Here is a 22477-nt window from a genome sequence, read left to right on the forward strand (position 1 = left end):
TGGGCAGAACTGAAAAAGCGTGTGTGAGCAAGGAGGCCTACAAACCTGACTCAGTTACACCAGCTCTGTCAGGAGGAATGGGCCAAAATTCACCCAACTTATTGGGGGATGCTTGTGGAAGGCTATCAGAAACGTTTGACACAAGTTAAAAAATGTAAAGGCAATGCGACCAAATACTAATTGAGTGTATGTAAACTTCTGACCCACTGGGAATGTGATGAAATAAATAAAAGCTGAAATAAATCATTCTCTCTACGATTATTCTGACATTTCACATTCTTAAAATAAAGCGGTGATCCTAACTGACCTAAGACAAGGATTTTTTTCGAGGATTAAATGTCAGGAATTGTGAAAAACTGAGTTTAAATGTACTTGACTAAGATGTATGTAAACTTCCGACTTCAACTGTGTATGTAAATGTCGGGGATTTTGCATAGACACTCCTCTGCCTACAAGTAGCCATTCCGGCTCTACCACTAAGCTATCTATAAATGAACGGGGCTCTAAGGGATATTCTCCTGCACTTGCAATGGGAATATTGGAACATCATATCTTCGTTTCACTTCGGCTCACTTGACGAATTGAAGAGGTCGGGCTGCGCATGAGAACGAGCGATTTACTAGGCTATTAGATGAAATATAACAGAAAAATCTAAACAAGCAAGCTATCAAATCAACGAAGAACCGTCCGTAACCTACCACTGTTGTTTAGAAGAGAAAGTTCCATCTGTTGACTCCAACGTATTCCACGGTAAGTAGACTAAAGTGCGTAGTCTTTAAGTGCGTACTAGGCTTTTTTTTTTACTACTGAAGTGAATTTCCACTGTCAAAGTTCCGTAATAGGAGCTACGATACTAATATCTGTGTATACATAGGCTACTCTTCAGAATGGTGTTGTTTTGTAGGCTACAGTAGTCACCGATTCGCCTGAAACTCCATGTCATGCATTCACAATCTAACGGTAATGCTGTACAGTGTATAAGGATCAACTCGCTTGTCGAGTCTGACCAGCTGAGGATTTCTCCTTTTCAGCCATCAATTTCCTTTGTGTTTCCTGTAGCCTATTGTCACTGGATCGATTGCTTTCATTTTACGCTGGCGACTCGAACCCAATCTTGCTTGTGTCATTCGTTTTTTCCCCGTTAACGTTTAGTAATGACCTGTCAAACACACTCCAGTAATGGCTGAAATAGACTCAAAGCAATACAATGTATTTTTTTTTTTTGCATCTCAGGCGATTTTGGGGGTAGCCCAAACCCGCAATAGAACCCTGGCCCAGCGACTATCAGGCCAATACCTTTAAACCGCTACGCCAAGAGATCCGAACTTCTTGACAAGATGGCTAGGGATTGATTAAGGTTGCTATAATACTTTCTTCCGGAGAGCTGTCCCCACGCCTCTCTATACCAGTGGTTCCCTATACCAGTGAGCTTTGAGGGCACTGGTATAGGGAACCAGTGGTATAGGGAACCAACCGTTCTCGGTTTCCAAACCACCAACTGAATTTTGCTCTGCCCGGGGTACCCCTGATGTACCCCCTCATGTGCATTTGACCAGTATGCCTATGGTCTCGAGTCTTCTCAAGTACCCCCCTGTGGAAAAGCCAAGTACCCCTGGTGGGGAACCAATGCTCTAAACGAAGTTCCTCCCCACTGGGCAAAAACTGGTTGAATCAACATTTTTTTCCCATGTAAGTTCAACAAAAATAAATGTTATGTTGTTGAATCAATGTGGAAAGCTGGTTTGGTTGCATTTGCAAAAAGGCATCAATATAAGAGAATTTCTTTTCACCCCCTTTAAAAAAAAAAAATTTGTATTTATTTTGACCTAAATCCAATGTCATGTGACATGTTCTGGTGATTTCATGTTAGTTGACAACTCAACCAAATGTTAATCAAAAATAGACATTGAACTGATGTATGTACCCAGTTGGTCACGTGTACATGCCTCTCGCGAGGGCGCCATCCCACATCGGACTCCAACTTCTCCCCGGGTACCGCGACTGTCAAACAACCGCTTTAACGTTAGGCCAAGAGATCTGAACCTCTTGATGAGACTTATGTAGGCTATAGATAGGTGTAATCTAGAGCCAGGCAGGGAAAAAAGTCATTATAAAGGGAATTTGACAATTTTGACAGTGTTCGGATAAAAACTTGAATACCTGAATTCCAACCAAAATGCCCAATCTCCAATCATTATTTGTTTGTGCCAGTAGGCTACAAAGTTTTATGATATCTTCATCCATTGTCTGTTACATTTGTCAGAATTGTATTTTTAACAATTTAGACAGCCGTTTCTAATATACAGTAAGTAGGGCCAAAAACTCTCACATCAACACCATTATCCCAGAAACCCTAGACCCACTCCAATTTCCATACCGCACCAACAGTTCCACAGATGATGCAATCTCTATTGCACTCCACACTGCCCTTTCCCACCTGGACAAAAGGAACACCTATGTGAGAATGCTATTCATTGACTACAGCTCAGCGTTCAACACCATAGTGCCCTCAAAGCTCATCAATAAGCTAAGGACCCTGGGACTAAACACCTCCCTCTGCAACTGGATGCTGGACTTCCTGACGGACCGCCCCCAGGTGGTAAGGATAGTAAACAACACATCCGCCACGCTGATCCTCAACACGGGGGCCCCTCGCGTGCGTGCTCAGTCCCTTCCTGTACTCCCTTTTCACTCATGACTGCACGGCCAGGCACGACTCCAACACCATCATTAAGTTTGCCGATGACACAACAGTGGTAGGCCTGATCACCGACAACGATGAGACAGCCTATAGGAAGGAGGTCAAAGACCTGACCATGTGGTGCAAGGACAACAACCTCTCCCTCAACGTGATCAAGACAAAGGAGATGATTGTGGACTGCAGGAAAAGGAGGAACGAGCACGCCCCCATTCTCATTGACGGGGCTGTAGTGGAGCAGGTTGAGAGCTTCAAGTTCCTTGGCGTCCACATCACCAACAAACTAAGATGGTATCAGCACACCAAAACAGTCGTGAATGTGCACGACAAAACCTATTCCCCCTTAGGAGACTGAAAAGATTTGGCATGAGTCCTTAGATCCTCAAAAGGTTTTACAGCTGCACCTTCGAGAGCATCCTGACGGGTTGCATCCCTGCCTGGTATGGTAACTGCTCGGCCTCTGACTGCAAAGCACTACAGAGGGTAGTGCGTATGGCCCAGTACATCACCGGGGCCAAGCTTCCTGCCATCCAGGACCTCTATACCAGGAGGTGTCAGAGGAAGGCCCTAAAAATTGGCAAAGACTCCAGCCACCCTAGTCATAGACTGTTCTCTCTGCTACTGCACGGCAAGCAGTACTGGAGCACCAAGTCTAGGTCCAAGAGGCTTCTAAACATCTTCTACCCCAAGCCATAAGACTCCTGAAGAGCTAATCAAAGGGCTACCCAGACTATTGCCCCCCCCCCTCCCCCCACGCTGCTGCTACTCTGTTATCTACTTTAATAACTTTACCTACATGTACATAATCACGTCGACACTGGTGCCTCCGCACATTGACTCTGTATCGGTACCCCCTGTATATAGCCCGCTTTTGTTATTTACAGTGTGGTCTAAATATTTGTTATGCTTATCTCTTACTTTTTTTAAAGGTATTTTCTTAAAACTGCATTGTTGGTTAAGGGCTTGTAAGTAAGCTTTTCACTGTAAGGTTTACCTACACCTGTTCAAGTCGGCGCATGTGACAAATACAATTTGATTTGAAGCCCCAATGCAATTCTGAAGTCTATTTGCTGTATATTCTAAAATGTATTAATTATTGTCTTTTGTTGAAATTATAACGACATTCCAACCATGTTCACCATTATCCAGTCCAATTGTGGCATGATTCCACTATTTATTAGTTTGCATCAGTTTCAATGCAGGACTTTTATTTTGAAGGCGAATTGTTGCTAAACGCTACTGCTGCTAACTTCACAGTCGTGGCTTGTGGCGTATCACTATCGGAAGTGCGGAGTTCCGACTGAGACGTTTCACTTGAACAACCCTCCAAGTCGTAATTCAAGTGAGAATCTCAGAGAAAATGTTGTGACGTTTCACCACAGACGTTTAATCTTTTTAACCAAAAGATGACAAATACGCTTTTGACAATTAGCCTCAAAACTTGTTAATGTAGATAGTTTGACCATATTGTCAATGTTAAGCGAGCTAGCTAACTTTTTTTTATTTGCATCGTTAGCCACCTTATCAATTTATTCAGTCTATACTTATTTTTCAAAATTTAATATTTTTTGGCTGTATTTGTGGAAATTAAGTTATTCAAATTGATAAATGAAGCCAAATAACCCCTAGGCTAACTCTGTCTTAATATCTCCCCTAACTCTCCTGTTGCACTCTCACTCTCTTTCTTTTTGTCTCTCTGCTTCTCTCTGTGCCACTCTCTCTCAAGCCTGCAGTCATGACTGAGAACATTCGTATCAACAATCCCAATGTGAAGTATACAGATACACACATCGAGGCTCAATACTGCTACCATACTACTGGTGTATGCAGGGATGGAGACACACTCACAGTAAGTCTCTCACACACACACACACACACACCAGCATCACCGATCTCATTTCTAACTGTGTTACTCTCGCGACTCCACCCCTCCAGGTGACCCCGTCCGTTAGTGAGCTTGAGTTCCATACTGAGCGACGTGTCCCCAGGCTGGGGGTGATGCTAGTTGGCTGGGGAGGAAACAATGGGACAACCGTCACCGCTGCTGTCCTGGCCAACAGACTGGGACTCACCTGGAGAACCAAAACTGGAGAACAGGTAAGGTGTTGTGTGTCTCATTGAGCCTACTTTGTAACAGTTTTTTGGCCTATTTTCCAAAGACATGTCTCTCCCCTGATGCAGAGCCTCATTATACCCCTAATACAGTGATGGGTACACACACACACACACACACACACACACACAATGGTTTCATGGAGTGTTAAGGGCTTAACATTGACTGACACACTAATGTTTACAACACAGGCAGTCCTTTACCTTATATTGATTTTTTTATTTTACCTTTATTTAACTAGGCAAGTCAGTTAAGAACAAATTCTTATTTTCAATGACAGCCTAGGAACAGTGGGTTAACTGCCTTTTTCGGGGGCAGAACGACAGATTTTTTTCCCTTGTCAGCTCAGGGATTCAATATTGCAACAATTCAGTTAAAAGTCCAATGCTCTGACCACTAGAATACCTGCCGCCTCAGGGCATCATTACTTCCCCAAATGTGTGTGTTCTTTTTTTCCTGTTTGAAAAAATCCCTCAAATCATTCTCCATTTAATGCAGAGATATTCAAAGTTGGGGTCCTGGGGGGAATTGCAGTGGGTTTGCCAAAACAATTTAAAAGTGAACATTATTGTATAGGATAATATAAAACGTTTTTGAAAAAGATCATTTGAAAAATAATTGAGTGCATTTATTTATTGGTTTTCTTAATTCTGTTAAGAGAGATGAAAATGTAGTGAATTGAAGGTTATTTGTTGATGTACAAATCCCCCCCCCCCAAAAAAAATGTAAATGGTAAATTAAGGTTGTGTCATTAGATTTTGAGTGGGGTTGGCTGAAATTCTGGTTGGAAAAAAGGAGTCCCCGTAGAAAAAGTTTGAATACCACTGATTTAATATGTTGTTATTATTCAATACTTTTGTTTTGTCTCTGTTTTATTACCCTCTCCCCCTTTTCGAACCCCCCTCCCCCTTCCCAGAAAGCCAACTACTACGGTTCCCTCTTCCAGTCCTCAACTGTGTGTTTAGGGCCGGGGCCAGATGGAAAGGAAGTTAACATTCCGTTCCGTGACCTCCTACCCATGGTGCACCCTAATGATATCGTCTTTGATGGTAAAGGAGTGTGTGTGTGTATGTGTGCATGTCTGTCTATGGGTGTGTGTGTGTCTATATGTAATCAGAGAAGGAATGCTGACACTAGGTCAGTTCTTCATGGGCCACTGTGGAGAAGGAGAAGGTAAAAGGCTTCATGTGGAATGTCTCTCTGCCAGGCTGGTTATTTAACCTCCTGTTTAACTCTATCAGTTTATCTAGCACCATTATTCAGCACTGCCCTGGAGGCAGAGATACAGTACACACCTCTGGTCCTCTAGTCTAACTGGTCCTCTATCTTCTTTTGGGCCTGTCTGACGGGTTTTCTTTGAAGAGACATTAGGTTTGTAAAACGTTAGCTAACTAATTAAATAAAGAGTGTGTGTGTCAGGCTGGGACATCTCATCCATGGACCTGGGCAGTGCGATGGAGAGAGCCGAGGTCCTTGATTGGTCCCTCCAGGAGAAGCTCCGCCCACACATGAGCAACCTCCGACCCCGAGCCTCCATCTATATCCCAGAATTCATAGCTGCCAACCAGGCGGGCCGAGCAGACAACGTTCTGAAAGGGACCATGGCTGAACAGGTACGCCCAATCCCAAGTAGTGTGTGTGTGTGTGCCTCGTACACCCTGTCCCCTAACCCTTTATCTCTTAACCCATAGACCCTATGTGTCTCTGTGTGTCTGAGTAGTGATTCTTCTCTCTCTCCCTCCAGGTGAAGCAGATCAGAGCAGACATTCAGGACTTCCGGCATTCAAGCCGGCGTGGACAAGGTCATCGTTTTGTGGACGGCCAACACCGAACGTTTCTGTGACCTCACAGCCGGGGTCAACGACACGGCCAAGAATCTCCTGGCTGCCATACAGGTAGAGATCTGACAGATCTATTCTCTCTCCCTTTTACACTCTCTCTCTCTCTCCCTTTTACACTCTCTCTCTCTGTCTCTATCAGTCAGGTGGGGAGGTGTCTCCCTCTACTTTGTTTGCCGTAGCCAGTATCCTGGAGGGCTGTGCCTACATTAACGGTTCTCCCCAGAACACGTTTGTCCCTGGGGCGATAGAGCTGGCTGTGGAGAGAAACGTGTTCATAGCAGGAGATGACTTCAAGTCTGGTCAGACAAAGATCAAGTCAGTCCTGGTCGACTTCCTCATCAGTGCTGGGATCAAGGTGAGAGGTCGACCCAGTCCATTTGATGTTTCATTCACTTTAATCGGACTTCTGTTATATGAACAGTCCCCGTTCCACTTGTATAATGACAAAGTACATAATTATACAATTACTAAGTTATTCTAAAATTACTATACAACATGTTAAAACTGTTATTACAACGGTAGTACCCAGGTATAAGGGCAATTTCATGTGTGTAAACACCAGGCTACGTGTTGCCGTCTGTTGCCATGACAGCCCACCTCCATTGTCAGCTACAATCACCTTGGCAACAACGATGGTATGAACCTCTCGGCACCGCAGCAGTTCCGCTCCAAGGAGATCTCCAAGAGCAATGTGGTGGATGACATGGTCAACTCCAACCCTATACTGTACCGCAAAGGGGAGAAACCTGACCACTGTGTAAGTTTGCGGGTGTTTTTTGTGTGTGTGTGTAACACAGAGAAACCTGATCTGTGTTAAGAGTTGAATGTTTGTGTGTGTTTTTTCATACCTGGTAGATATCAATAGCATTGCGTTTCTTTTACGATGTGGCAGAAAGTATCCATAGTTTTTCTTGAGAATTACTTGACTCAGTTGTCTTGCTGTGCGTGTGTGTAGGTGGTGATTAAGTATGTGCCGTATGTGGGGGACAGTAAGAGGGCGATGGATGAATACACCTCTGAGATCATGATGGGAGGAACCAACACTATCGCAATGCACAACACCTGTGAGGTGAGTCTCACACACACACACACACACCTACACCTCAACCTGATTTTTCTAACAAAGGTGTCTCTCTCCAGGACTCTCTGCTAGCCAGCCCTATCATCCTGGACCTGGTCCTCCTCACAGAGTTGTGTCAGCGTGTATGTGTTCGGCCCCAAGGATCAGAGACCTTCCAGTCCTTCCACAGTGTCCTGGCTATCCTCTCCTTCATGTGTAAAGCTCCCCTCGTCCCCCCTGGGGCCCCGCTGGTCAATGCCTACTTCAGACAGAGAGCCTGCATTGAGAACATCATGAGGTCAGAACACATACCACCCTGTCTTGTTAGGGATTTGTCTTAATGGTCACCAATCGTAATGTTTGTTACTGAACTTCCTGTCTCTTGTCCAATAATAATGTTGTACCGGTCTCTGTGGTTATATGCATTCAGTTTTGCAACTGACTAGGTATCCCTTTTCCCTTTCAGAGCGTGCCTTGGTCTCCCCCCTCAGAACCACATGCACCTGGAGCACAAGCTGCAGAGGGGCTTCCTGCCTCGCCACGACAACCGTATCTACGACAATGTGCCTACCAAGATGGTCCTAAACACCAGTTACCACGCCTCCCAACAGAATGGTGTCTGCGCACACGTGGTGAAAGAGGCAACGATTGGATAATGGCTGCAGATTAGGTCTCTGTCATCACGGGGAAGATTCTAGAAGTGTCCACAGCCATAGAGAAACAATTTACATCCATAGTTTAGTTTATTAGGATCCCCATTAGCTGTTGCACATGCAGCAGCTACTCTTCCTGGGGTTACACACTATTACATATTCAGATACTTATATACAGTGCAGTTAAATTAGATCCATAGAAAGTTATCCAAACTCTTTATACAGCATACTGTATGATGATCATGTTTTATTTGGCCTATTTGTGTAAGATGCATACAGTAGGAAAAATTGGCTGAAATCATTGTAACTTTTGGATGACCAGTTTAATATTCTGTGGTTTTAGACTCGTATTGCTCATATACATACCAACTTAACCAAACTCTGTTCTTGTATTTGTTCCAATGACATGTAAAATGCAATGTTACCCTACCATCCCTACCCTTCTTGGAGTAAACTAATGGACAACAATACTTCTACTGCTACTTACAGCTATTTTCGCTCACATCTACGAGACCTGTATTTAAACAATTATACATGTATTGCTAATTTCCCCTTGCTTCAAGTGCTGGATTTTCACCCACAGCGGCCAATCCACCATTCATTCTGATCGTAAATCTAACCCTCCAATGTCTACAGATTAACCCATCTTTCCCGGTATAATGCCATTTTTATATTTCCTTTTGCAATACATCCCTCCATTTTACTATGATGTCTTTTGAGTCCTTGTAACATTTCTACCGATATTGCCAAAAAAATAAATACTTTACCCAAGAGTATAATCATATTTCCCATTGACTGATCTGAAAAAACACGATCTCCTAACAATACAGTTTTCATGTCCCTGATATTATGGCATAACAACCATCCCTGGACCTGACTGCAAAGTGAGCCACCAATAGACACAATCAGAAAATATATTCTAGTGATTCTACTTCCTCGTGGCAGAGTCTGCACAAGGCTGACTGTTCAATGTCCCATATATATTGAGCATTATTTTTGTAGCAAGTATTTTTATGTAATAGCTTAAATTGAAACAAACGGATTGATGTGTCAATTGTTTATGTCAGTTCATAGACCCGATGCCAAGGTATTGGGACATCAAAACCTCTTCCCAAATTACTAGAATTTCTGTACTGTACTGCTGTCAAACCTTTTGACAACTGTTTTTTTTCTGTATCAGTACATTAGTTTAGCCATATTATTTGCTCTAATATTAGATCTGCCTTTTCTGGAGGATGAAATTGAAATTGTAATACTTTAAAAAGGAGGATACTTTAAAACAGGGATCCATTGTGAATCCAATGAAAATGTAAGGTTTTAATATGCAAACAGGCATAGAGCCCACTCAAACAGGATTGGCCTCTCTTAGTAGCTTGCTAGAAAACCAATTTGGATGTAGATACAATGGAGGCTTTAAGAGAGGTTTAATGCCGTAATATTTAATAGCTTTATCCCTACAAACTCATATTGGTTATATAAATATGCTCGTTTAATTTTATCTGGTTTGCCATTCCAAATAATGTGAATTTTTCCCCCCCCCATGATTTGAAAAAGGATTCTCCTGGAGATGGTAGAGCCATGGAATAAATATGTAAACTGCAATATCATGAGAGAATTAATCGGGGAAATCTTCCCTTAAATGGATAAGTGTTTCCCTTTCCACTGTTTCAAGATTCTATCTATTTTGCTTTTGATCGAAGTTAATAGTTGCAAGATCGCTCAACTTTTCCAGGATATGTTACATCAAGCACATGATCGTCACCATCCGCCCATTTAAAATCAGGAGACCACATGGCAATTTAAAGTTTGTATCTTTTAGAGACCCAATCCGTAATACACAGTTGAAGTCGCAAGTTTACATACACTTAGGTTAGAGTCATTAAAACTCGTTTTTCAGCCACTCCATACATTTCTTGTTAACTATAGTTTGTTTTGGCAACTCGGTTAGGACATCTACTTTGTGCATGACACAAGTAGTTTTTCCAACAATTGTTTACAGACAGATTATTTAAACTATAATTCACTCTATCACAATTCCAGTTGGTCAGAAGTTTACATACACTAAGTTGACTGTGCCTTTAAACAGCTTGGAAAATTCCATAAAATGATGTAATTTTATGGAAGCTTTAGAAGCTTCTGATAGGCTAATTGAAATCATTTGAGTCAATTGGAGGTGTACCTGTGGATGTATTTCAAGGCCTACCTTCAAACTCAGTGCCGCTTTGATTGACATCATGGGAAAATGAAAAGAAATCAGCCAAGACCTCAGATAAAAAAATTATAGACCTCCACAAGTCTGGTTGATCCTTGGGAGCAATTTCCAAATGCCTGAAGGTACCACGTTCATCTGTACTGTCACGCCCTGACCTGAGAGGGAGGGTTTGTTTCTCTATGTGGTTAGGTCAGGGTGTGGGGTGGGCATTCTATGTGTTGTATTTCTTTGTGTTGGGCCGAGTATGGTTCCTAACCAGAGGCAGCTGTCTATCGTTGTCTCTGATTAGGAACCATACTTAGGCAGCCTGTTTTTCCTTTGGGTTTTGTGGGTAGTTGTTTTGTTCCTTGTAACCTGACAGAACTGTTGACGGTCATTATTGTTGTTTGATTTAGTGTTTTCATTAAAGTAAAACATGAGCACTTTACACGCCGCGCCTTGGTCCCCTTTGTACGACACTCGTTACAGAACTATCCACCATGACTGGATCAAGCGGTGTGCCCAGGCAGAGATGGACACCTGGTCACACATGGAATGGATGGAGAGGAGAAACTGGTCTTGGGGGCAAGTCATTGACAGATATCGGAGCCTACCGGGGAAGAACGAGAGGCAGCCCCCCCCAAAAAATTTGGGCCAGGGGTGAGCCCTGAGCCAACTCCCTGTGCTTATTGTGGTGAGCATGTGCCTGCCTCTCGCACTCTCTCTCCGGTACGCCTCTATAATCCAGTATGTCCAGTGCCTGCTCCTCGCGCTCTCCCTCCAGTGCGCCTCCAGAATCCAGGAAGTCTTGTGCCTGTTTCCCACACTCTCCCTCCAGTTCGCCTCAATAGCCCAGTAAGGCCGGTGCCTGCTTTGAGCACTTGGTCTACAGTGCGTCTCCCCAGTCCGGTGAAACCGGTTCCAGCTCCCCGTAGGAAGCCTCCAGTGATGATCAATGGTCCGAAGCCTCCAGTGTCACGTCCTGACCAGTAAAGGACTTATTTGTTATTGTAGTTTGGTCAGGACGTGGCAGGGGGTATTTGTTTAGAGTGTTTAGGGGTTTGTTATATTATGTGTTTATGTAGAAGGGGTATTTGTTTAGAGTGTTTCGGGGTTTATTGGGCTATGTGTTTATGTAGAGGGGTGTTGGTTTAGAGTGTACCGGGGTTTTAGGTTTAGGTTCTAGGTTAGTGTATTGTATGTTAGTTCTAGGTTGTTTACGTCTATGTTCAGTTTATTGATTTGACCTTCAATTGGGGGCAGCTGTTCCTCGTTGCCTCTGATTGAAGGTCCTATGTATAGGGGTGTTTTGTATGGGGTATTGTGGGTAGTTGTAGTTGCATAGCTTTGTGTTTAGCCTGCATCCTGTTCGTTCGTACGTTTTCTTGTTTTGGTGTTCAATAAAAGTGAAATATGAGCACTCAACCCGCTGCGCCTTGGTCCAATACCTACGAAAGACGTGACATCCAGTGATAATCCATGGCACGAAGCCTCCAGTGATGATCCATAGCCCGGAGCCTGTAGTGATAATCCATGGCACAAAGCCTCCAGTGATGATCCGTGGCCCGGAGCCTGTAGGGATGATCCATGGCACGAAGCCTCCAGTGATGATCTGTGGCCCGGAGCCTGTAGGGATGATCCATGGCACGAAGCCTCCAGTGATAATCCATGGCCCGGAGCCTCCAGTGATGATCCATGGCACAAAGCCTCCAGTGATGATCCATGGCGCGGAACCAGTAGTGATGATCCATGGCACGGAGCCTGCAGCGAAGGTCCTCAGTCCAGAACCTACAGAGACGCTCTCCAGTCCGGAGCCTCCAGCGACGCTCCTCAGCTCGGAGCCCCCAGCGACGCTCCTCAGCCCGGAGCCCCCAGCGACGCTCCTCAGCCCGGAGCCCCCAGCGACGCTCCTCAGCCCGGAGCCCCCAGCGACGCTCCCCAGCCCGGAGCCCCCAGCGACGCTCCCCAGCCCGGAGCCCCCAGCGACGCTCCCCAGTCCGGAGCCTCCAGCGACGCTCTCCAGCCCGAGTCTTCAGCGACGGTCCGCAGCCCCGAGTCTTCAGCGACGGTCCGCAGCCCCGAGTCTTCAGCGGCGGCCCGCAGTTCAGAGCCTCCGGTGCTGATCCACGGTCGGGTTCCTCCGGCGACACAGAAGCGGGGGGGATCAGCGGGCGGTGTGGGGGCTACGCCCCGAACAAGAGCCGCCACCTAGTATAGATGCCCACCCGGACCCTCCCCTATAGGTTCAGGTTTGCGGCCGGGAGTCCGCACATTTGGGGGGGGGTACTGTCATGCCCTGACCTGAGAGGGAGGGTATGTTTCACTATGTGGTTAGGTCAGGGTGTGGGGTGGGCATTCTATGTGTTGTATTTATTTGTGTTGAGCCGAGTATGGTTCCTAACAAGAGGCAGCTGTCTATTGTTGTCTCTGATTAGGAACCATACTTAGGCAGCCTGTTTTTCCTTTGGGTTTTGTGGGTAGTTGTTTTCTGTTTTGTTCCTTGTAACCTGACGGAACTGTTGATGGTCGTTTTTGTTGTTTTGATTTAGTGTTTTCATTAACCTCTCTGGGCCAGTGGGACGCTTGCGTCCCACCTACTCAACAGCCAGTGTAATCCCGTGGCGCGACATTCAAATACCTTAGAAATGCTATTACTTCAATTTCTCAAACATATGACTATTTTACACCATTTTGAAGACAAGACTCTCGTTAATCTAACCACACTGTCCGATTTCAAAAAGGCTTTACAACGAAAGCAAAACATTAGATTATGTCAGCAGAGTACCCAGCCAGAAATAATCAGACACCCATTTTTCAAGCTAGCATATAATGTCACAAAAACCCAGAAGACAGCTAAATGCAGCACTAACCTTTGATGATCTTCATCAGATGACAATCCTAGGACATTATGTTATACAATACATGCATGTTTAGTTCAATCAAGTTCATATTTATATAAAAAAAACAGCTTTTTACATTAGCATGTGACTAGCATGTGACTAGCATTCCCACCGAACACTTCCGGTGAATTTACTAAATTACTCACGATAAACGTTCACAAAAAACATAACAATTATTTTAAGAATTATAGATACAGAACTCCTTTATGCACTCGCTATGTCCGATTTTAAAATAGCTTTTCGGTGAAAGCACATTTTGCAATATTCTGAGTAGATAGCCCGGCCATCACAGGCTAGCTATTTTGACACCCACCAAGTGTGGTACTCACCAAACTCCGATTTACTATTAGAAAAGTTTGATTACCTTTGCTGTTCTTCGTCAGAATGCACTCCCAGGACTTCTACTTCAATAACAAATGTTGGTTTGGTTCCAAATAATCCATAGTTATATCCAAATAGTGGCGTTTTGTTCGTGCGTTCAAGACACTATCCGAAGGTGTAAAGAAGGGTGACGCGCCCGACGTGTTTCGTGACAAAAAAATTCAAAATGTTCCATTACCGTACTTCGAAGCATGTCAACCGCTGTTTAAAATCAATTTTTATGCAATTTTTCTCGTAAAAAAGCGATAATATTCCGACCGGGAGTCGTTGTTTTCGTTCAAAGAGAGAGAAAGTAAACATGGTGTCGGCTCGTGCACGCGCCTCCAGTCTCATTGTCCTCAGATCGACCACTATCCAAATGCGCTAATGTTTTTCAGCCAGGGCCTGCAAAGCCACCATTCATCGTTCTGGCGCCTTCTGAGAGCCTATGGGAGCGTTAGAAAATGTCACGTTATGCCAGAGATCCCCTGTTTTGGTTAGAGATGATCAAGAAGGCCAAGAAATAGTCAGAGAGAGCGCTTCCTGTTTGGAATCTTCTCAGGTTTTGGCCTGCCAAATGAGTTCTGTTATACTCACAGACACCATTCAAACAGTTTTAGAGACTTTAGGGTGTTTTCTATCCAAATCAAACAATGATATGCATATTCTAGTTACTGGGCAGGAGTAGTAACCAGATTAAATCGGGTATGTTTTTTATCCGGCCGTGCAAATACTGCCCCCTATCCCCAACAGGCTATAGTAAAATATGAGCACTTTACACGCCGCGCCTTGGTCCCCTTTGTACAACCCTCGTTACATGTACAAACAATAGTAAGCAAGTATAAACACCATGGGACCACACAGCCGTCATACCGCTCAGGAAGGAGATGCCTTCTGTCTCCTATAGATGAACGTACTTTGGTGCGAAAAGTGCAAATCAATCCCAGAACAACAGCAACGGACCTTGTGAAGATGCTGGAGGAAACAGGTACAAAAGTATCTATATCCACAGTAAAACAAGTCCTATATCAATATAACCTGAAAGGCCGCTCAGCAAGGAAGAAGCCACTGTTCCAAAACCGCCATAAAAAAGCCAGACCACGGTTTGCAACTGCACATGGGGACAAAGATCGTACCTTTTGGAGAAATGTCCTCTGGTCTGATGAAACAAAAATATAACTGTTTGGCCATAATGACCATCGTTATGTTTGGAGGAAAAATGGGGAGGCTTTCAAGCCGAAGAACACCATCCCAACCGTGAAGCACGAGGGTGGCAGCATCATTTTGTGGGGGTGCTTTGCTGTAGGAGGGACTGGTGCACTTCACAAAATAGATGGCATCATGAAGCAGGAAAATTACGTGGATATATTGAAGCAACATCTCAAGACATCAGTCAGGAAGTTAAAGCTAGGTCGCAAATGGGCCTTCCAAATGGACAATGACCCCAAGCATACTTCCAAAGTTGTGGCAAAATGACTTAAGGACAACAAAGTCAAGGTATTGGAGTGGCCATCACAAAGCCCTGACCTTAATCCTATAGAAAATTTGTGGGCAGAACTGAAAAAGCATGTGTGAGCAAGGAGGCCTACAAACCTGACTCAGTTACACCAGCTCTGTCAGGAGGAATGGGCCAAAATTCACCCAACTTATTGTGGGAAGCTTGTGGAAGGCCACCCAAAACGTTTGGCCCAAGTTAAACAATATAAAGGCAATGCTACCAAGTACTAATTGAGTGTATGTAAACTTCTGACCCACTGGGAATGTGATGAAAGAAATAAAAGCTGAAATAAATCATTCTCTCTACGATTATTCTGACATTTCACATTCTTAAAATAAATTAGTGATCCTAACTGACCTATGACAGGGAATTTTTACTCGGGTTAAATGTCAGGAATTGTGAAAAACTGACCTTAAATGTATTTGGCTAAGATGTATGTAAACTTCCGATTTCAACTGTAGTTGGGTTTAAGACCAGAGAAACTGGAGAAATTATCCAGGTCCTCAATGAGCCCCTTCAAGGTTGAAGATTGAGGACTCAAGAGAACTTGAGTCAATAGCATACATTGGTACTTTTGTCTTTAATCCCTTAACTTTTAGGCCCTTAATTGTTTATGGTTTATTGAACAAGCATGGGAAACAGTGTTCAAACCCTTCACAATGAATATCTGTGAAGTTTTTTGGATTTTTACAAATTATCTTTGAAAGACAGGGTCCTGAAAAAGGGTCCGTTTCTTTTTTTTTAATGAGTTTAATTGCTCAACAAATATATGGGGGATTGGAAATGATACACACAATTACATTGATAGAAGCCACAATCCATCTGCAATATTAAAGTTACGGTTGCTATGACATCACTCACAAACACATCTTCCCGTCTTAAGTCAGGTTCATCATACACACACACTTCTCCTCTCCTAGATCCGCTCTCCACAGCAGCCAGGCCTTCCCACAATCCCCCAAGGGTTCGACCTATGACCCGAGAGAGGTGTATTCTGGGTAATGTTGTTTTCATAACTCCTACCTCCCTGGCTCTACAAACACACAGGACCACGGAACATATGCACCACATTAACACACACACACACACACACACACACACACACACACACACACACACACACACACACACACACACACACACACACACACACAGATCCGCTTCATCTGAAGCAGTCAGAACTAGTCTAGGTAGATAAATAATTCTCAATACCACACACAGACACCCCATGACTCCCTCTCCTAACAATGTGTTGATCAGTGTGGTCAGTTTATAGTAAAATGTGGATAATGGTTATCAAGGAGACCTTGACTAATAAGAAAAACAATTCTGTTTCGCCATCATTTTACTGATTCGTTTATTTTCAGTTAAACCGATACCGATTACAAATGAACTTCATGTTCGTTCGACATCCTAATCTTTATGTAATTCATTTAAGGTTAACAATTCAATGGCCATAATAAAATAGATATGGTGACAGAGGGCAGCCTTGTTTTAAGCCTCTTAGCAAATCAAAGTTGTCAGAAGTAAACGTTATTTATTATTTCAGAAATTCATAAGTTTGATAAATCTATATTGGATTGCCTTCAGACGAGGGGTTTTCCTCATCTGAAAGGAATCAATTGCCAACCATAGTTCATCATGTGTAATTAGGCCTTCACCAAAACTGTGTTGAAGATAGTTTAACATAATTTTTTGGGAGAAGGATATTACAAAACATATTCTCAAGTGAGGTTGAAGAAACTTGACAAAATAACATTTGTTTAAAATATTTTACGTCATTCAAAATCTCTATTGGTGAGAAGGATTTCTCCATGTTTGTAAAAACAATTGTAGGTTCTTTTTGGTAGCAGTTCTATATTGAAGGTTTAGGGAAAGGTTGGTGCATTTTTTGCCATTCTCCATCCAATTTGCTGTTTTTTTAGATAAATGAAACCGATCTTTCCTGAATAAGTTCCTCAAACTCCTTTTGATTTGCGTCTGGATTATTCAATGCTTCTGTATTACATTTATTTACACCATTGACGGATACCGTTTTTGGGATGAAAATGTAATTGAATGGTCTCTAAGGGCACACGTAAAGGCATCCCATACGATACGTGCCTACACTGAACCTGTATTGTGCAAGAAAAAGTCTGTTATTCCTTTGTTTTTGTTAAGAAAATAGTCAGTCAATAAAACCTGGTTAAATTTCCAATATCCCCGTCCTCGTGGAAAGTCTGTCATAGTTACACGGAGGGCTGTAAAATGATGGTCGGATCGCATTCGATCCTCAATCCGTACTTTTTTCACTTTTGGCACCATATACAAGGATGAATTTGAAAATAAGGGAGAGCCGCAAACTCTAGGAGCTCAGATGCAAAAATGTTATATCCAACGTTTCGACAACCAAGCTGTCTTCGTCAGGGTATGATCTCAAACACTGCGCGATGACTCGTTTATATAGTGTCAAAAGACACACAGGTGTTTTCTTCTAAGACCATATACAAGGATACCATAAAAAAAATCTATCAGACTAGATTGATTAAGCTTCCTCCAAGTATATTTTACAGATCTGGGTTTTGAAGCTTCCAAAAATACGTAAATTCTTAACGTGTCTATAATATTCAGAATGTCTTTGAGAGCCAGAGAGTGAACGTTGGTAAGTAATATGATTGCCTTTACGGTGTATTGATGTACTTGTATTGGAATCCCCTACCATTACAATAGAGTTATTTGTTTCTAAGGAGACTAATTCGATTTTTGAATCGGGTAATAACATCTTTAGAATTTCTTAACCCATGACTAAAATAGATTTTACCATCCCATTATTTTTCCCAGGCCACTTCATCAAAAGATTTGGAATGAATTTCCTGAAGACAGTAAATATGGTAATCCTTCTCCTTTAGCTATATAAAAATGACTCTTCTTTTGGATTGATGAAAAGCTGTCTTTTAAAAAGCATATTGAGGAGTTAGTTAAGAAGCTGAACATAAAATGGTCTTCTCTATAAAAATCAGTCGTCGTTCCTATTGGTCAAAAACTATGGTTACATCATATATATGAACGCAGCTGCCACTTCATTAAAGCAGTTAGATGCAGTTTATTATAGCGCACTGCGCTTTATTACGGGCGACAATTTTAGTATTCGTCACTGCATTGTTTACCAGAAGGTTGGTTGGCCCTCATGTAGGTTGCTACATTGCTATGTTTTCATTTATAAAATCCCTTTTACAAAAAGGCCTACTGTACCTAACATCATTACTAAACTTTAGACATACTATTTGCTACACCCAGTCTCAGGGATGGCTAACTCTGGAAATTAATTTGGTCTCAGCCGAGTTAACTAAAAGCTGATTTATCTTTCTTGCACCTTATTTGTGGAACAATCTTCAAAATGTTCTTAAATTGTATGCTCTGTTGCCTCTAGGGCAATTGAGAAAACTGACTGAGCACCGTATTCCTGATGACTGTGTTTTTTTGATGACCGGGTTTTTCTTTCTACTTGCATTCTATGTAATTCAGGGCTCATCTGTAAGAGACCTTGGTCTCAGTATGACTCCCTGATAAAATAAAGGTAAAAAAGGTTAGTGTTAGGTTTTAAATCACATTTTTAGAAGATAAATTGTAGAAATGGGCAGGGTTTATGACTGCGGCCATAGACGCTAGTGACGACCAAATTACAGCTCTTGATGTGTTTGTCACTGAACGGCGTATGCCACATTCACGGGCTGGTAGGAATTAGGAAACTCTGAAATTTCACAGCGAGCAATTTCAAATATGATGAAACCAGTCACATAGATGAAAGACCGCATCCTTGCAAAGAATGTGGCAAATTCTACAGAACGAAGGTATGCTTGACCAGACATTCAAGTGTGCACTCAAGGAAACCAAATTACTGTAAAGTCTGTGGCAATGTTTTGAAAGAAAGGAAGACTTGGCGAAACATACAGAGATACATACAAGAGAGAAATTATATTGCTGCAAAGACTGTGGCAAATGCATCAACCAGAAATTAAACTTAAAGACACACATGATATCTCACAGATTGGAGAAACCTTATATTGCAGCATAGACTGTGGAAAATGCTTCACTCGATCACAGGGCCTTAGAATTAATAAGACCATACACACATGGAAGAAATCATACAGGTGTCCAATATGCAATAAATGCTTTGCATTCCATAGCGATTTAAAATACCATCAGACTGTTCACACAGGGGAGAAATGTTATAGTTGGCGCTAGGGTTGTGCCGTGGCGGAGATCTTTGTGGGCTATACTCAGCCTTGTCTCAGGATGGTAAGTTGGTGGTTGAAGATATACCTCTAGTGGTGTGGGGGCTGTGCTTTGGCAAAGTCGTTGGGGTTATATCCTGCCTGTTTGGCCCTGTCCGGGGGTATCGTCGGATGGGGCCACAGTGTCTCCCGACTCCTCCTGTCTCAGCCTCCAGTATTTATGCTGCAGTAGTTTGTGTCTGGTGGCTAGGTTCAGTCTGTTATATCTGGAGTATTTCTCCTGTCTTATCCGGTGTCCTGTGTGAATTTAAGTATGCTCTCTCTAATTCTCTCTTTCTCTCTCTCTTTCTTTGTCTTCTTTCTTTCTCTCTCGGAGGACCTGAGCCCTAGGACCATGCCTCAGGACTACCTGACCTGATGACTCCTTGCTGTTCCCAGTCCACCTGGCCGTACTGCTGCTCCAGTTTCAACTGTTCTGCCAGCGGCTATGGAACCCTGACCTGTTCACCAGATGTGCTACCTGTCCCAGACCTGCTGTTTCCAACTCTCTAGAGACAGCAGGAGCGGTAGAGATACTCTGAATGATCGGCTATGAAAAGCCAACTGACATTTACTCCTGCGGTGCTGACCTGTTGCGTCCTCAACAACCACTGTGATTATTATTATTTGACCCTGTTGGTCATCTATGAACATTTGAACATCTTGGCCATATTCTGTTATAATCTCCACTCGGCACAGCCAGCAGAGGACTGGCCACCCCTCATAGCCTGGTTCCTCGCTAGGTTTCTTACAAGGTTCTGGCCTTTCTAGGGAGTTTCTCCTAGCCACCGTGCTTCTACACCTGCATTGCTTGCTGTTTGGGGTTTTAGGCTGGGTTTCTGTACAGCACTTTTGAGATATCAGCTGATGTAAGAAGGGCTTTATAAATACATTTGATTTGATAGTAAACAGAGTGGCAGTTGCTTCTTTTTCAAAGTATACTTGAGAAGACATGAGATGCTTTCACAACAAATAGATAACTGTCATTGTGTTATCATTTTCAGTATATTTTTTTCTGTGTTCGCACATCACAACATGAATACATTATGAATACATGAGTAAAGGCGCGAAGTTCTGAACTCAGTGGGACCCTTGTTTGTATATATTTGAAAATGAAATAATTTGTAATGTCTCTTTTTACTTGTGACAACACAACACTATAGATGAAGCAAGAAGGTGACAACTTGATAGTGCCCCTGTGTTGAGGGAAAAGTGTCAGAACAAGATTTTTGTTGAGGGAAAAACATCAGAATCAGATTTCTAACAACATTCTACTTGTCATGGTTGTGTGTAGAGAAGGACCAAGGCGCAGCGTGCTCCGAGTTCCACATTTTATTTTAGTGAAAATTTTACAACCAACAACAAAAAAATAAAAAACAACCAACAAACCGTGACGACAGAGGTGCAACATGCACTGAATCAAAATAAGATCCCACAAACAGGTGGGAAAAGGCTGCCTAAATATGATCCCAAATCAGAGACAACGAGATACAGCTGCCTCTGATTGGGAACCATATCAGGCCAACATAGAAATACAAAACTAGAGTACCCACCCTAGTCACACCATGACCTAACAAAATAGAGAATCAAAAGGGATCTCTAAGGTCAGGGCGTGACAGTACCCCCCCTAAAGGTGCGGACTCAGGCTGCAAAACCTGACTCTATAGGGGAGGGTCCGGGTGGGCATCTATCCTCGGTGGTGGCTCCGGTGCGGGACATAGACCCCGCTCCGCTCGCGGATCCGCCATCTTCGGTGGCGACTCTGGTGCGAGGCTTGTCGCCGGAGGCTTCGGACCGTGGATTGTCGCCGGGAACTCCAGACTGTGGATTGTCTCCGGAGGTTCCGGACCGTGAAACGTCGCCGGAAGCTCCGGACCGGGAACTGTCACCGGAAGCTCCGGACCGGTAACTGTCGCCGGAAGATCCGGACCGGGAACTGTCACCAGAAGCTCCGGACCGGTAACTGTCGCCGGAAGATCCGGACCGGGAACTGTCGCCGGAAGCTCCGTTCTTGGAACTGTTGCCGGAAGTTCTGGACTGGGAACTGTCGCCGGAAGCTCTGGACTGTGAAGGCGCACTGGAGGCCTGGTGCATGGAGCTGGAACAGGTGGCACCAGACTGGTGACACGCACTTCAGGGCAAGTGCGAGGAGCAGGCACAGGATGTACTGGACTGTGGAGGCGCACCGGAGACACAGCGCATAGAGCTGGTGCAGGATGTACTGGACCGTGGAGGCGCACTGGAGGTTTGGAGCATAGAGCTGGCACAACGCGTCCTGGACAGATGACCACCTTCGCACGGCAAATGCGGGTGGCTGGCACAGGATGCACTGGGCTGTGGAGACGCACTGGAGACCAGATGCGTGAAACTGGTGCATATGACACCGGATTGGTGTCACGCTCCTCAGCACGCCCGCTCTGCAGCGCTGTCAATGCCAACACCTCTTTCCGGAATCTTTCGTCAAGTTCCTCACTCGACTCCCCGACTGGCTCTGGTTCCCCCCTCGGCTCCGCCGACCACTCCGTGTGCCCCCCCCCAGAAAAATAATTTGGGCTGTCTTTTGGCCTTTTTGGACTGCGTTCCATACACGAATAGCTAAACGCACCCGCATAAGCAAAGCAATAAACTCTGTGTCACATAAGACGTTCAACCATGTTTCTCAAACTTCTAAATTCGAAGTGGTTGTAATCGTCAAATTAAGAAGTGTTTAAGGTTACGCTTAGGCATTAACTCCGAATGGTGAAGGTTTTGGATAGGCTTAAAACGAAAGTTTCAAAAGCAACTTTATATTGCTGGATTCAGACATGCAACATTTTGCACCAGATGCAGATACTTACCAGTCCACAATGACCGAGCAAAACTTACTTTAACAGCGCCCATAAGCAATACATCACGAGGGCATGTGGTATA

General features: G+C 43.7%; 1 pseudogene; it reads left to right on the forward strand.

The window, feature by feature from the left end:
• Positions 1-452: 452 nt before the first annotated feature.
• LOC106574490 (inositol-3-phosphate synthase 1-A-like) lies at positions 453-9144 on the forward strand (annotated as a pseudogene).
• Positions 9145-22477: the final 13333 nt, after the last annotated feature.

The sequence above is a fragment of the Salmo salar genome, chromosome ssa16, assembly GCF_905237065.1.
Source record: "Salmo salar chromosome ssa16, Ssal_v3.1, whole genome shotgun sequence".
Taxonomy (NCBI): domain Eukaryota; kingdom Metazoa; phylum Chordata; class Actinopteri; order Salmoniformes; family Salmonidae; genus Salmo; species Salmo salar.